At 41.7% G+C, this 12,376-nt stretch overlaps 1 protein-coding gene and 1 long non-coding RNA gene across 5 annotated transcripts in view; one reads left to right on the top strand and one right to left on the bottom strand.

Moving 5' to 3' along the window:
* LOC130358301 (uncharacterized) overlaps nt 1-7,612 on the top strand; it is a 32,302-nt gene extending 24,690 nt beyond the window's left edge. Inside the window, exons 2-3 of the long non-coding RNA XR_008889458.1 lie at nt 7,251-7,369; nt 7,468-7,612. This is a non-coding gene — a long non-coding RNA (uncharacterized LOC130358301). The remainder of the gene's footprint in view (nt 1-7,250; nt 7,370-7,467) is intronic.
* DLG2 (discs large MAGUK scaffold protein 2) overlaps nt 1-12,376 on the bottom strand; it is a 1,357,480-nt gene that overhangs the window by 1,271,511 nt on the left and 73,593 nt on the right. The window lies entirely within an intron of this gene.

Genomic DNA, 12,376 nt, shown 5'->3' with positions numbered 1-12,376 from the left:
TATCCCGTCCTCCTATTTCGACCTCCTATCCCGACCATCTATCCCGACCTCCTATCTCGACCTCCTATCCCGACCTCCTATCCCAACCTCCTATCCCGTCCTCCTATGCCGTTGTCCTATCCCGTTGTCCTATCCCGTCCTCCTATCTCGTCCTCCTATCTCGACCTCCTATCTCGACCTCCTATCCCGTCCTCCTATCCCGTCCTCCTATCCCGTCCATCTATCTCGACCTCCTATCCCGATCTCCTATCCTGTCCTCCTATTTTGACCTCCTATCCGTCCTCCTATCCCGTCCTCCTATCCCGTCCTCCTATCTCGACCTCCTATCCCGTTCTCCTATCCCATCCTCCTATCCAGTCCTCCTATCTCGACTTCCTATCCCGACCTCCTATCCCGTCCTCCTATCTCAACCTCCTATCCCGCCCTCCTATCCCGACCTCCTTTCCCGTCCTCATATCTCGACCTCCTATCCCATCCTCCTATCTCGACCTCCTATCCCGACCTCCTATCCCGTCCTCCTATCCCGTCCTCCCATCCCGACCTCCTATCCCGACCTCCTTTCCCGTCCTCATATCTTGATCGCCTATCTTGACCTCCTATCCCGTCCTCCTATCTCGACCCCCTATCCCGTCTTCCTATCCAGACCTTCTATCCCGTCCTCCTATCCCGACCTCCTATCCCGACCTCCCATCCGGACCTCATATCCCAACCCGTAATATGTGTACCAGGTATTGAAATATCTCCAGCCGTACAGAAATTATATGGGAACATACATTTCCCATTGATTTGCATGGGACTTTAAACAAAAACCCCGACCCTCACAAATGGAGGTAGTTAAGGGTTAAACTAACTATCCTATATTTTAAGTGGACGTATAAGTAACATGTGACCAAGTATTATCGAAATATAATGTATGCAGAATAACTTCACAATTGCATGTTATTAAAAAATATGCTTCTTTCTATTTAATTTTCAACTTTGAAGAAATGACCACTAGGGGTCTCCCTACCAGTCCTGGCAGCAAGCATTTCAGACTCATGCTGGAGTCCTAAACACCACGAGCTGCCAGTCTGCTTTGTTCACAAAAGAGAACACTCAGAGCTGCCAGCCTGCTTTGTTCACAGCCTTTTTGGCTGTGAACAAAGCAGACTGGCAGCTCTGAGTGTTTAGGACTCCAGCATGAGTCAGAAATGCTTGCTGACAGGACTGATCGGGAAAAATACAATAGAAAGAAGCATATTTTTCATTAACATGCTATTGGAAAGTTATTCAACATTCATTAATCTAAAATATATCAAAAGTTTATTTGATGAGAGGTACCCTTTAAGCATTTTGCGCTGTCGGATAGCAGTTAATGCGATGGCCCCGACATATAAAAGCATCGTATGTCGATGCTGACATCGACATGCGATGGCCTCTGAGAGGCCATCGTATGTCGATTTGATCATATGTCGGGGCCATCGTATGTCGGGGGGTTACTGTACTAGCTGAGTACCCGGCGTTGCCCGGTTTTTCCTTCCTCATTCTTGTTGGGGAGGAAAATAAACAAAGGAGGAAGCTTTTGACTTCATATCCCGTCCTCATATATTGTTGTCATATCCCGACCTCCTATCCCAACCTCCTATCCTGTCCTCTTAACCCATCCTCCTATCCCGACCTCCTATCTTGACCTCCTATCCCGTCCTCCTATCCCGTCCTCTTATATCCTGACACCTTATCTTTATTCTGTAGGTCCATACGGTTACAAGGATACCCAATTTATGGAGGTTTTATTTTATTTTGCTACTTTAAAAAAATTATAACTACATGCACCAAAGAAGTATGCTTAAAAATTATCTCTTCTGACCCCTATAACTGTTTATTATTTTTCTGCATACAGGGCTATTTGAGGGCTCATTTTTATAATTTTAGTTTTGAATGGATTTTTTGATTGCTTTTTATAGTTTTTTTTTTGTTTTAGTTTTTTATGGTATATGAAGTGACCAAAAATGAGCAATTTTGGATTTCGGTATTTTTTTACGGGTACGCTATCGACCGTGTGGTTTAACTAATCTAATATTTTAATAGTTTGGACATTTACGCACGCGGTATATAATGTTTATTTTTGATTACATTATTTCATAAAAAAAATGGGAAGGGGGGGTGATTCAAACTTTTTATTTAATTTTTTTACACTTTTTACTTTTCTTTTACTTTTTTAGGGGGCTATAAGGTGAAATCTTGCGATTAATGTTTAATGCTGAGCTTTGGCTCAGTTTTGATTAGCATTATCGGTGCTCTGCTGCTCTAGTCTGCCATGGCTGGCTGGAGACATCGGACGGTGAGGAGGAAGGTAAGGGCCTTCCTGCCGTCCACTTAGCTGATCGGGACCCGCGATTTCACCTCGGATGTCCCAATCAGCTCCGCTGAGCAACTGGCACGTTAACCCCAGCATTTAGACATGGCAATCAACTTTGATTGCGGCATCTAAATGGTTAATGCCGAGCATTGGCCCGATCGGTGATGTCCGGCATTAACCGTGGGTCTTGGCTGCTCATATCAACTGGGACCCACCAGGTATGAAGCGTGCTCAACTCATGAAAACGGTTCAAACCTCGGTAACAGGACCAGGGAGTAAAGGTCCTTAACCCCTTAAGGACGCAGGACGTAAATGTACGTCCTGGTGAGGTGGTACTTAACGCACCAGGACGTACATTTACGTCCTAAGCATAACCGCGGGCATCGGAGCGATGCCCGTGTCATGCGCGGCTGATCCCGGCTGCTGATCGCAGCCAGGGACCCGCCGGCAATGGCCGACGCCCGCGATCTCGCGGGCGTCCGCCATTAACCCCTCAGGTGCCGGGATCAATACAGATCCCGGCATCTGCGGCAGTTCGCGATTAAAATGAACGATCGGATCGCCCGCAGCGCTGCTGCGGGGATCCGATCATTCATAACGCCGCACGGAGGTCCCCTCTCCTTCCTCCGTGCGGCTCCCGGCGTCTCCTGCTCTGGTCTGTGATCGAGCAGACCAGAGCAGAAGATGACCGATAATACTGATCTGTTCTATGTCCTATACATAGAACAGATCAGTATTAGCAATCATGGTATTGCTATGAATAGTCCCCTATGGGGACTATTCAAGTGTAAAAAAAAATGTAAAAAAATGTAAAAGTAAAAGTAAAAAAAAAGTGAAAAATCCCCTCCCCCAATAAAAAAGTAAAACGTCCGTTTTTTCCTATTTTACCCCCAAAAAGCGTAAAAAACATTTTTTATAGACATATTTGGTATCGCCGCGTGCGTAAATGTCCGAACTATTAAAATAAAATGTTAATGATCCCGTACGGTTAACGGCGTGAACGAAAAAAAATTAAAAAAGTCCAAAATTCCTACTTTTTTAATACATTTTATTAAAAAAAAAATTATAAAAAATGTATTAAAAGTTTTTTATATACAAATGTGGTATCAAAAAAAAGTACAGATCATGGCGCAAAAAATGAGCCCCCATACCGCCGCTTATACGGAAAAATAAAAAAGTTATAGGTCATCAAAATAAAGGGATTTTAAACGTACTAATTTGGTTAAAAAGTTTGTGATTTTTTTTAAGCGCAACAATAATATAAAAGTATATAATAATGGGTATCATTTTAATCGTATTGACCCTCAGAATAAAGAACACATGTCATTTTTACCAGAAATTGTACAGCGTGAAAACAAAACCTTCCAAAATTAGCAAAATTGCGTTTTTCGTTTTAATTTCCCCACAAAAATAGTGTTTTTTGGTTGCGCCATACATTTTATGATATAATGAGTGATGTCATTACAAAGGACAACTGGTCGCGCAAAAAACAAGCCCTCATACTAGTCTGTGGATGAAAATATAAAAGAGTTATGATTTTTAGAAGGCGAGGAGGAAAAAATGAAAACGTAAAAATTAAATTGTCTGAGTCCTTAAGGCCAAAATGGGCTGAGTCCTTAAGGGGTTAAGGGGTTAAGTACAATGGAGGTAAATGTACGTCCTGTTGCGCTGGTACAGTTGATGCGCTTGCTTCATGCACGGCAGGTCCCGGCTGCATGTTCGCATTAACCCCTCAAATGCCATGATCAATACCAATCACAGCATCTGCAGCCTTATGGGTGTTTCGGGGGACTCATCAGACCACCCGCTGCATAACAGCAGGGGTTCGATGAGTCATAATGGCTGTCAGAGGTCTCCTCACCTGCCTCCTTGCCGGCCCAGGGATCTTTACCTCTGGTATGCTTTCCAGCAGACCAGAAAAGTAGATCACCAATATAAATGAACAGTGCTATGCCTCTGCATAGCCCTGATCATTAATTGCAATCTAATGATTGCTATTGGTAGTCCACCGTGGGGACATTGAAAGTAAAAAATAAAAAGTTTTTCGAAATGTGAATAAGCCCCTCCCCAAAATAAAAATTTTAATTTCCTCTTTTCCATGAAAAAAAAAAATGTAAAAAAAAAAAAAATAGATAAAAAAAGCATGTTTGGTATCGTCAAGTGGATAAGATATCTAAGGCTGGAGTACCCCTTTAAGGCCAAAATGAGCTGTGTCTTTAAGTGGTTAACATGCCTATGGATCCTGTGATTTCCATAATTCCATGACTTTTTCTTCTTGGAGTGCTCACACTCTATACTGAATAAATTTGTACTCTTATAGCACTTGTAAACAAAATAATTCTCCAGTGTTTTCTAAAGAACAGTATTCTCATGGCAAAAATGTGGAGTTCATAAGAAGTCGGTCAGATATGGGCAAATGGGCAACTGTTGCTACTAAAGACTGATGGCTTATAATAGGGCATTAGGAGGCCCCAAAAAATTGGAAAAAGTAAAAAAAAAAATGTTTTTATAAATCTAAGTAAAATCTCCCCTTAAAGGGGTATTCCCGTGGAAAACTTTTTATTTTAAATAAACTGGCTCCAGAAAGTTAAACAGATTTGTAAATCACTTCTATTAAAAAATCTTAATCCTTCCAGTACTTTTTAGGGACTGTATACTAAAGGGAAATCCAAAAAAGAAATGCATTTCCTCTGATGTCATGACCCCAGTGCTCTCTGCTGATCATTTTAGGAACTGTCCAAGGCAGCATATGTTTGCTATGGGGATTTTCTCCCGTTCTGGACAGTTTCTAAAATTGACAGCAGAAGTCAACAGAGAGCACTGTGGTCATGACATCAGAGGAAATGTATTTCTTTTTTGGATTTCCCTTTAGTATACAGTCCCTAAAAAGTACTGGAAGGATTAAGATTATTTAATAGAAGTGATTTACAAATCTGTTTAACTTTCTGGCACCAGTAGATTTAAAAAAAAAAAAAGTTTTCCATGGGAGTACCCCTTTAAAAGGGTTCTCTGTCCCTAGACATATTTTCCCCAAACCAAAGGATAGGGGATAACATGTCTAAATGCAGGGGGTAGGACCGAGGGGACCCCCGTGATCTCCAGGCCGATGCTGTTGCGCTATGGTCATGGAAGCCTGGAGAATGGAGCGGAATTTTCTCCTTGCATCAGATGACTGGGGTGCCAGAGCAGAGATCGCAGGGGTCCCCAGTGGCGGGACCCCCAAAATCAGACATGTTATCCCCTATCCTTTGGATAGGAGATAACAAGCCTTGCAGCGGCAAATCCCTTTAATATCCATTTAAATCACCCCTTTTTCCTATATTTTCAAATGCAAAACAGTACAAAAATAAGTAAACAAACATATCTGATATCGCCGTGTGCGTAATTTTCCAAACTATTAAATTATTACATTCCGAATCCTGCATGGTCAATGGCGTTAACACAAAAAAGCCAGAACTATACATAAGTAATACTGTTAAAAACTACAGCTCATTGCTGCATTATAGGGGTCAGAACATGGCAATGAACATTTTTTTTTTTTTTTTTAACCATAAAATTTAACATAAATTATCCAAGTTTGGTATCACTAGAATCGTACTGACCCATAGAATAAAGTTAGCATGTAATTTTTACCACATTGTGATAATTATTGCCCCACAAAATTGCACAATTCCATATTTTCGTACTACGTACAGTATAATATTTTTTCTGACTTCGTAATACATTATATAACATATAATAGATATAAAGTGTGCCACGAAAAAGTACAACCTGTCCCACAAAAAAATAAAGAATAAGCCTGAATACAAATTTGCCAGTGGAAAATAACTTAAACTGAGCCTGCGGAGCCCCGCCTCTAGCGCGCAAATTACTGAATTTAGTGGAGGATCTTCTGGGGGGCATATCTCAGGGCCTACTGGATTTATTTTAGTAAGTGAACCCTCGATGGATTCCTGTTCACCCACATGATAACCCAGTGTATTGGGTCTAGTGTGGTGTGAATAGGCTGATCATTTTCCTTTGAAGGGGTACTCTGCCCCTAGACATCTTATCCCCCATCCGAGGGATTGGGGATAAGATGTCTGATCGCGGAGGTCCTGCCACAGGGGACCCCCCTGTGATCTCCCTGCTGCACCCGGCGTTCGTTTCGAGCGTCAGGTGCAGCGCTGGAAGCTCGTGATGTCACGGCCATGCCCCCTCAATGCAAGTCTCAATGCAAGTCTATGGGAGTGGGCCCGATTGGGGCGTGACCGTGACATCACGAGCCTCCGCCCCGCATCGCCAGCCATCCGGCACAGAGCGAAGTTCGCTCCATGCACCGGATGTCTTTGGTGTCGCAGCCGAGATTGTGGTGATCCCCAGCGGCGGGACCCCCGTGATCAGACATCTTATCATCTATCCTTTGGATAGGAGATAACATGTCTAAGGGCGGAGTACCCCTTATAGGATCATGAGTAAATTTCCTCTTGATATACACAAACTCCTGTAAGGGCTTAAACAAATCCAACAGTAACCCATTGGGTCCCCCTCCAGGTTTGTTCTATCCAGGTACAAAATGATGTCCTCAAATGAGTCTTTAGGGGTTCTTAAAAAGAACAGTGCCAAGAAAGTGAAAGTATTCCCCATAAGAATCATATTACAATGGGAGCCGGCTTTAAGGTAGCAAATGGTATTTAGGTTGAATGATTCCCTGGGGACAGTTCCACCTAAGCTTGTAAGCACTACCTGCTCAGAAAGCTGTCGGAGTAGAGCAATACGTTAAGTAGCATTTTTGCTACCTCTAACAAATCGATCCTTCCTTAAGTAGCCTGGCAAGAATGATTTGTCTTCAAACGTCTTCCATTACGCTCCAATGTTGCGGCAGTAAATGTGATTTATCAGGCATGACCAACGGCTTGGTCTTTCTCCCCAGACAACCTACTTCAAGGTTAAATTGATGTTCTGAACGGGCACGGCCGCCGGGAAGGAAACGAATATTAAGCAGAGGCGAAATCATGGTTCCGAGAGAAGAATCAAACAGCTACGGCCCAGGTGTGTATGAGTATTCAAGCAGGACTGTCTATAAACACCGACCGTCTCGAAAAGCTTTTTCGCATTCTGAATGGTAAATAATAGTCTGCACTGTTCAGATACAGGTTGTTCAGAATCTGGTCAAGAAGATAAGAGTCCAATAGTGTGAGATCTTCACAAAGATACGAAAGATGACTCAGAAAAGTCTTACTCAACATGAAAGTCCATCTACCGGCCAGGCAGACGACTAGGCATCCAACTGAGAACCAAGACCAATCTAGAGATAGTTTATCTTTCAAGATCTACTGTTTCAATAAATGAACTTCTTTCATCAGAACTGTATGGTGTACACAGGTCGGAAGCTACAGCTTCCGCATCACAAGTAAACTGACTTAAAGGGGTACTCCGGTGGAAAACATTTTTTTTAATCTACTGGTGCCAGAAAGTTAAACAGATTTGTAAATTACTTCTATTTAAAAATCTTAATCCTTCCAGTACTTATCAGCTGCTGTATGCTCCAGAGGAAGTTATTTTCTTTTTGAATTTCTGTTCTGCTCTCTGCTGACACCTCTGTCAGTTTCAGGAACTGTCCAGAGCAGAAGAGGTTTACTATGTTGAATTGTTTCTGCTCTGGACAGTTCCTGACATGGACAGAGGTGTCAGCAAAGAGCACTGTGGTCAGAAAGAAAAGAAATTAAAAAAGAAAAGGACTTCCTCTGTATTATACAGCAGCTGATAAGTACTGGAATGATTAGGATTTTTAAATAGAAGTAATTTACAAATCTGTTTAACTTTCTGGCACCAGTTGATTTAAAAAAAAATTCCACCGGAGTACCCCTTTAAGGTTATGTTCACACTACAGAGTGTGAACGGAATCTCCACTCGCAGAATTCAGCGAGCAGAGATTCAGACTGGCAGCCGGCGGTGGCGGTAGGACCGCGCGGCACTGCGCTGTCACCATTGACGGCTATGCAGTGCTCAGGGACTTCCGCGCAAAGAATGAACATGTTCTTTCTTTGCGCGGAACAATTTCAGCGGCGGAATTGTCTGCCGCTGAAATTCAGCAGTGTGAACGGGTCTCGCAGTGTGTCATACATCACAAGTCAGGTGCTGAAAGGGGGCTTGGCTGCTTCGTCTGTTGTGTCTGAGGCCAGCCCCCTGATGATGTTACAAGCACAGATGTGCATTCATCATCACACAGATCCACAGTGTGTGTGTCAAGTTGGGCTGTTCTGCAATGGGTGGGGCGATCGATGTATGGGAGGGAAATAGGTCACCTCTCACCTTGAAACAAAGGATCCTGGGGATTGTAGTCTGAGGGAGGCCACAGAAACAGGAAGTAGCCAGTTCCTCAAAACAAGCCAGCAGCGCGATGGGGACACAGGACACAGCCATTTACCACCAACAAAAGCATAGATCCTTGGTAAGCATGTTCATTCCAGTATGACACGTAATTGCTAAAGTCACCTTATGTTGGATAACCCCTTTAATGTGAAAAAGAGTCTTAGGCTTTCTTCCTTATAAACAGTGAATATTGGAAACCATACTAAATACCATTGCTTTTTTAGTTTCCAGAGAAAGGAACTGGTTATCATTTCAAGTTCTTATACTGTGCTCCAGTTCTTCATAATCTTGTCCTAGATGACTCTCTTGTGCCTTAAATCAAGTCATACCTTGTCTTCACAACCTGCTCAGTTAAATCATTCTTGCCTAATTGGAATGATAATCATAAACCTACCTACAATAAATTAAATGGGCACTGTCAGATACAAAAACTTTTGATATGTTGTTAAGCATGCAAAACCGATAGGTTTTGCAATTGCTTCCATTAGAACATTTTCAGTATTTCATACAGAAAAAGTCAGTCAAACAACTGCCGCCCTGCCTGCTTGGACATAGTCCTGCTGTGTCCATGAGTCATCACATATGTCAAGGACACACTTCCTTGATTGACAGCTGTGAGCGCAGGGCTCATAGCTGGAGGAAAAATCCTCCCACTGTCAGCTTGTGTCCCACTACTGTCAGTGAGGACAAGCTGGGAGATGTGAGCAGACAGCATACTGAGGGAGGGGGAGGAGACCTGCACAGTGAGGCCACGCCCCCTCCATTTGAGATGAATTCAGACTAGTAAGTAAAATGAAAAGTGTAATAAAAAAAAATAAATAAAGGTGCTAGACACAAAAATAGGTGATATATTAAAAAAAATTGGGGGGGGGGGGGGGTGATCTGACGGGTACGTTTTAAGCACTATTTTGCCTTTAGAACTCATTTAGTTTCGCCTTAACCGTCTTTCTTTCACAAATTCTAGCAAATCTGCCTCCTACAATGAAGCCAGACCAGCCAGGTTTTCAAACCTTGTTCAGTTCTACCATTAAGACTTATAATTCTCATAATCCTTTCTTCTACAAGAAAGCTACATGGACATCTCATGTTTATAATTATATACTGTAAGCTAGCAGCTGGGAAAATGGTGGATGGGAGGCAGGGATGTGGAAATCCTATCGCCCAAAGCCCGAGACATGCAGTTCTGGGCAGCAGGCAGATGCATTTCTATGACATTTAGCCCTGCTTCGGGCACGCAGAGCCAGACAGACAGCCGAGCCTTGCTCAGGGTGTATAAAGGGGGCTTCTGACTCAAGCCCGCTTCATACCTGGCAGCCTCCAGTTGATTCCTGTAGATGGGGGCCGCAACTAATAGCCGACTATTAACCCTTTAGATCTCCACTGTCAAAGCTGACCGCGACGTCTAAAGGGACCTTTTAAACATCCCTGGTGGTCCAGTGGGGTGGATCATCCCCCCCCCCCCCCCCGCAGTGCAATCATAGGGGCGATCCACTGTGGAGGTAGCCAGAAGGCTTACCTCTCATCCCATGGCTGTCGTGGATCTGCATTTGATTGAGCCTGTCTGGAGCAGGCTCAACCAAATGAGCACAGATCACACAGATCAATGGAGTTCTATGGAACTTCATGGACTTTTATAAGGAATATAATGATATCTTCTTAAAGTCCCCCAGGGGACTAATAAATAAAAAAAATAATAATACTAAAACGTTTCATAAAAACACATTAACATCTTCTATATTAAAAGTTCACCTCACCCCCCTTATCCCAATTTCCATATAGACACATTATATAGCCCGTATAGTTAATGATGTTAACGTACAAAAAAATACCAAACCACAGAATTGCCTTTTTTATAACATTATATCCTAGAAAAAATGAAGTAAAAGGTGATAAAAAAAAGTCTTCTCATTACAAACAGTTTTTTTTTCCAATTTCACCTCCAAATAATTTTTAATTTTTTTTCGGAGCATATGTTATAGAAAAATGAAAAGTGTCATCACAAAGTACAATTGGTCCCACAAAAAACAAGCCCTCGTATGTGTCTGTAGATGGGAAAATAAGAGTTATGGCTATTATAGGGCGAGGAGGAAAAAACAAAAGTGCAAAATCTAAATAAATAAAATAATAAAGAGCTTATTTGCACAGTATTTTTGTTGAAATTATTTTGTGTACCAGGACAAGTGGACTGCCATGAGGGACAAGTAGATTGTGTTCCGTTTTAGTCCCTTGGACAAGTAGTTTTTTTTATTTCCACACCCTGGAAGGTATGTATCGCTTTTTGCCTCAGTGACATAAGACTGGCGATTGGGTTCAGGTTTTGGAAGTGACTGAAGGTTCTGGATATAAAGTCACTCCCATACTCCTGCTCTGGTGTGTGTGTTAGAGTCCTGACTATTGAACTGTGACACCTGCCTGTGTGGGTTTGTTTGGTGGAAAGACTGTTTCAAGGGTCCCATTCTACAATAGATATATAGATAGGATATACTGTAGATAAATAGATAGATCGATAGAAATTAGATAGATGGATATGAGATCCTTATCTTATATGAATGATAGCCTTATACCTATCTCTATCTTATATGAAGGATAGCCTTATACCTATCCCTATCTTATATGAAGGATAGCCTTATATCTATCCCTATCTTATATGAAGGATAGCCTTATACCTATCCCTATCTTATATGAAGGATAACCTTATGCCCATCTCTATCTTATATGAAGGATAGCCTTATGCCTATCCCTATCTTATATGAAGGATAGCCTTATACCTATCCCTATCTTATATGAAGGATAGCCTTATGCTTATCTCTATCTTATATGAAGGATAGCCTTATGCCTATCCCTATCTTATATGAAGGATAGCCTTATGCCTATCCCTATCTTATATGAAGGATAGCCTTATGCCTATCCCTATCTTATATGAAGGATAGCCTTATACCTACCCCTATCTTATATGAAGGATAGCCTTATATCTATCCCTATCTTATATGAAGGATAGCCTTATACCTATCCCTATCTTATATGAAGGATAGTCTTATACCTATCTCTATCTTATATGAAGGATAGCCTTATACCTATCTCTATCTTATATGAAGGATAGCCTTATACCTATCTCTATCTTATATAAAGGATAGTCTTATACCTATCTCTATCTTATATGAAGGATAGCCTTATGCTTATCCCATTCATGTTTAAACTACTTCACTGTATTTGCAGCTCCCACTTCTGCAGGAAGGCTATTCCATGCATCCACTACTCTCTCAGTAAAGTAATACTTCCTGATATTACTGAAGAAACCTTTCCCCTCTATACACAGTAACACTATGTCCTCTATATAACACTATGTCCTCTATGTATAACACTATGTTCTCTTGTGGTAGTTTTTCTTCTTTTAAATCTCCTCTCCTCCTTTACCGTGTTGATTTCCTTTATGAATATAGAAGTTTCTATCATATCCCCTCTGTCTCTTCTTTCTTCTATACATGTTAAGGTCCTATAATCTTTTCCTGGTAAGTTTTATCCTGTAATCCATGTACTAGTTTAGTATCTTCTCTGAACTCTCTTCATTATACACTGCTCAAAAAAATAAAGTGAACACTAAGATAACACATCCTAGATCTGAATGAATGAACTAATCGTAAGAAATACTTTCGTCTTTACATAGTTGAATGTGCTGACAACAAA

The sequence above is a fragment of the Hyla sarda genome, chromosome 2 (assembly GCF_029499605.1).
Source record: "Hyla sarda isolate aHylSar1 chromosome 2, aHylSar1.hap1, whole genome shotgun sequence".
Classification (NCBI taxonomy): Eukaryota; Metazoa; Chordata; class Amphibia; order Anura; family Hylidae; genus Hyla; species Hyla sarda.
Note: the sequence above shows the minus strand (reverse complement) of the source record. Positions and strands in the feature narration are given on the sequence as shown.